This window comes from Macrobrachium rosenbergii, chromosome 14, assembly GCF_040412425.1.
Source record: "Macrobrachium rosenbergii isolate ZJJX-2024 chromosome 14, ASM4041242v1, whole genome shotgun sequence".
Lineage (NCBI taxonomy): Eukaryota > Metazoa > Arthropoda > Malacostraca > Decapoda > Palaemonidae > Macrobrachium > Macrobrachium rosenbergii.
Window position 1 is genome coordinate 33,682,471 of NC_089754.1, and position 4,913 is coordinate 33,687,383.

Below are 4,913 nucleotides of genomic sequence, written 5' to 3' on the forward strand. Positions count from 1 at the left end.
ATTAACATTTATAATTTTTCAGTTCATACATTCTTTTATCAGTTTAAAGATCTTGTCGTTAAAGTTATTTTGGGATGAACTTTGACACACATTTAGATTTATTTAGATTTGTTTAGTGTTAGAGACAGTGATATATATATATATATATATATATATATATATATATATATATATATATATATATATATATATATATATATATATATATATATGTGTGTGTGTGTGTGTGTTTGTGTTTGTACATGAATATAAATATAGATATAAATTATATAAATATATATATATATATATATATATATATATATATATATATATATATATATATATATATATATATATATTCCAAGACTGTCTGACTTTTTTAATTTTGAGAGAAAGATGAGACTATGAAAATGAAAATAAAACAAAAACAGACACGAAAGAATAATAAGAAAGCATATTAAGATAACGTAACTAGCACCAGTTGTTCGTCATTTTACTATCTGACCTTTTGACCTTTTCGTTCTAAAGGTCGAGTCGAGTTCTTGTGTGTGACCTTTATATCAAGAAAAGATGGGTCAGAAGGTGCATGAACCATTTAATGCAAATGTGGTAATGACATGGAAAGTAAGATTGTAATAGTAGAGATGATCAGGTGGGTCTGCCTACTCTTTAGACAATGAATCATTGGGTCTGCCCACTTTTTAGCATTTCGCTTCATTCCAGTTTCTTGTCAAATCTGTGGCTGGTTCAACAAATGGTTTTCTCGTCCTTATATGAAAGATTTTTGATCAGTTAGTGTATAGTTGATTCTTCCCATTGTAAGAACGTTCCTCTGTCAAATTCATAAAAAGAGAGAGAGAGAGAGAGAGAGAGAGAGAGAGAGAGAGAGAGAGAGAGAGAGAGAGAGAGAGAGAGAGTAATTAATCGTTGAGCTCAATAAGCGAGAAATACACGTCATATTTATACCGACTTCATTCGAATTTATACTCCTCTCCTTTTTCCCGCCACCTTTCATTCCAAGTGACCTTTGATGACCTCTGGTGGACTTTGATGACCTTTTCTGAGCTTGCAGTGAAGATGCAGGCCGCTGGAGGCAAAGGTTTAAGATAGTGAGAGCGAGATGTCTTCACTGTATAGATAAACATTGATGAAGTTAATTTATGACCCCTGATGTCTTCAAATCCCTAAATAGGAAATTAATTCATAAATACGTTGTTATGATTTATATATTCTGTTTACTGTTGAGAATTGTAATATTGAATTTTTTCCGTTAGTTTTAGGGTTAAAACTGTTAATATTGGTCTCTCTTTTCCTTAATGCTAAGGTCACATTTAGGTTGACAGACAGACAGACTGATGTATTCATACCTAAATATGTTTATTTATACATACACATTATGTATAAATAAATTCTCATAAACTTTCATAAAACGTTTCCTCTCTTGAGAATGAAAACAGGTCAACGTAGGTCAACTGTCTCTTTGAATTTCCTAACTCACTGTCTCTAACGTTCTCTAGAGCAATGATGACGTAATCCCAGCTAAAAATTTAAATCCATATTTTTTTTTCCTGAAAATGGGAAAAATTTCTTACTTAAGAACATTGAAATATCCTGAATGTCATAAATTTTAATTTATTATTCGAGTGACATAAATATTGCGTGTATCGCATGATTGATAAGCATTTGTGCGCATGAATGTGCATTTGTTGATCCATATGTTATGCATGTAAATGTTTATCTCTCTCTCTCTCTCTCTCTCTCTCTCTCTCTCTCTCTCTCTCACACTCACACACACACACAATCACACACACACATATATATATGTATGTAAATATATATATATATATATATATATATATAATATATATAAAATATATATATATATATATATATATATATATATATATATATATATATATATATATATATATATATATATATATATATATATATATAAAATAGTAGATAGCAGTAGAGAATAGTTTTACATTTGGAGCAAGAGTAACGTACTTAAAACAAAATTATTATTCATCGTCTTACAAGTCCTATTAAAAGCCACCAGTCATTGTAGCAATTGTAATCATAAACCCTTGGTTTAATTCTGATAAGGAGATGTCATTATTACTTAATCCCAAATTGATACACTGACTCCCATTCAGTCTAATGATGCTAAGACTGAGATATTATCCCCTCTAAGGGTGATAATTATCCCCAAGACTCCGTAATTCCTAAGGTGCTCTCTTCCTTAGAACGACCATGCTTATATACAAGTGTATAAATTAAACTTTGCTGAAAGCATATCATGATTATGTTATATTCACTTTAGGATGCTGTTTTATCTGGAAATTTCTGGAGGCACTGAGTTTGTCACGTGATGCTCTGTCAAAATTTGCCAATACATAATTGAGGCAGATCACTTTGATGTCGATAGTCATATAACTTGATGTTAGCAGACGCAGGTTTTATCTTAAAAGATCACACACTCGTAACGCATCACATAATGTGTCCTCCAGCGTCCATATCTATGCTTGTCATCAATCTTTCCATACCGGAAGTGATACGTAATTGGTTAATAAAGCATTAAATCACGGGCGACATTTCCTGGTCAAAAACCCACAGCACGTAATTTAGATCACTTTGTTTTGTGTTTATTTTTTTTTGACATTTCATCATCAAAAATATTCAACACTTCGTTTTCAAATTAACTGAGATCACTCTTAGTGTTTATGTTTTTTTTTTTTTTTTTTTTTTTACATTTCATCGTTAAAAACGCAACACTGTTTTCAAAGCAATTGATATCACTCTTTATATTTTTATGTTTTTGTTCATATGCTTTTTTGCTTATGTTTTTGTGTATAAGTTTTTTGTTTATGTTTACGTTTGCAAATAGTTTATCTCAATTCCTTCTTCAGGGTAGGTCTATAAGAGGTCTTCGGGTGGCGTCACCCCCTCAAGGAACCGCTTCCTTCAACAGCCTGCCGAAGTAAACTGAATTCCCTCTTCAGATATTCAGGATCTCTTACTGCTGCTGCTGCTGCTGCGCCCCTCAATCACAGGGGGGTCTCCTCCTCCCCCCCCCCTTTTCAGCCCCACCCCCTCCACTACCTTCCCATCATCATCATCATCATTATTCCCCACCCCATCCTTAACAACCTCTTCTGTATAGACAATCTCCTTCCCCCCATTCCTCTCCCCCCCCCCCTTCCCCACCCACCAACGTCATCACCTTCCCCCACCTACATCACCATCATCATCATCATCACCATCATCATACCACCAATAACATGAATGATCTGACGCTAATTCTTGGGGGTCGTATACCCATAAAATTTTACGGGGTGTAACACTACGAGTCACCGCTTTATGCATCTTTTTCTCCTCGTTGTCTCTCTCTCTCTCTCTCTCTCTCTCTCTCTCTCTCTCTCTCTCTCTCTCTCTCTCTCTCTCTCCTGAACGCAGGAGTCGTTTAAAAAGCAAAGAAGTAACAGAAGCAGTAACAATTCAGCATCACGTATCCTGTCTCTTGCACTGCGAGAGGTCATCTCATCCCTGACCCTTGTTGACCCCCAGGGAAGGTCACAGAATGAAGAGCGAGCGCACATCATTGTCGCGCTGACTCCGACGCCTTGTCGCTGAGACGCTCTGGAAAGACGCAAGCGTCGTAAATCTCGAAGTGGATTGGCCCCCCCCTCTTGTTCATTTGAATGACGGTCATAATATTATGTCATTCTTTTGCTAAGTATAGAATGATGGGGAGGGTTCGGGTGGTCCGGGAGTTCCTAAGGGCGAGATTCTCTCTCCTTTTCTTTCTTGCTCCTTGTTTACCTGTGAAATATGACACTTATATTAGCCTCTTAATTTAAGCACTTCTGTTTATAAGGTTTGTTTATGAACCCATAAAATCCCGGCGTAATTGACTCTTGAAATCCTGCTGTAATTGACAGCTACACGTTGGGGTTTTGTCTCGAAATGAGGAACTCTCGGCGCAAGCAACCGAAGAGCAAACGTCATTAGGTAATGGTTTACTCGGAAGAGTCTTTTTACTACCATCGTAAAAGCAGCGAAATTTATGAATGGGGTTTTCCAGTTGAATTTATGAATGGAGTTTTTTCCTGCTAGGTTTGTGAATGGAGTTTTTTTTACTGTTAGGTCTGTGAAGGGATATTCGTGTTAATGATAACATAATTCCAAATGGTGCTCTTTGTTGTAAAACTTGAGTATATTTCGTATGTTGTTATTAATGTCAGTAGTAATAACTGTTGTTGTAGTTGTAGCATATTGTTGCTAATTGATCTCATATTGTTATTGTTGCTGCCCAGTAAGTGAAAATATTAGTTTATCTTTGTTTACAATCTGCAGTAACTCGAGCTATCATTTTAATCTAATTAACCAAACAGATAATTTGATGAATGAGTTTCAGATGAATGCTTATTCAGCTTTTAAATTTTTTATTGGTATTTATAGTTATTTATTGGTTAAGCTACAAAAACGTTTATTCGTTATGTCAGGAATTTCTCATTCATTATAAGTATCAGTGCACAAAAATGTATGTATGTATGTATGTATCTTCTGATTAATCATTATTCACACGTAACTTTTATCCTATATGAGTATCCTGTTCTATATAAACTCATTAAGAATTCACATCCTTTTAGGCTGTGGACAGTAATAACAATAACTCTCTCTCTCTCTCTCTCTCTCTCTCTCTCTCTCTCTCTCTCTCTCTCTCTCTCTCTCTCTCTTTTATGACGACCTACCTCGCTTAACGGCCTGCCAATTATCTTCGTTTATGGTGCAAAAGTGAGATCGGCAAAGGCACAATATTCACTCCACTTCTCGCATAAGGTGTGAAAGTCTAACTGAGGGCGAGATAAAAAAAAAAAAAAAAAAGGAGGTGCCTCTAGAATGATACGATGTGTCTTACGCCACTT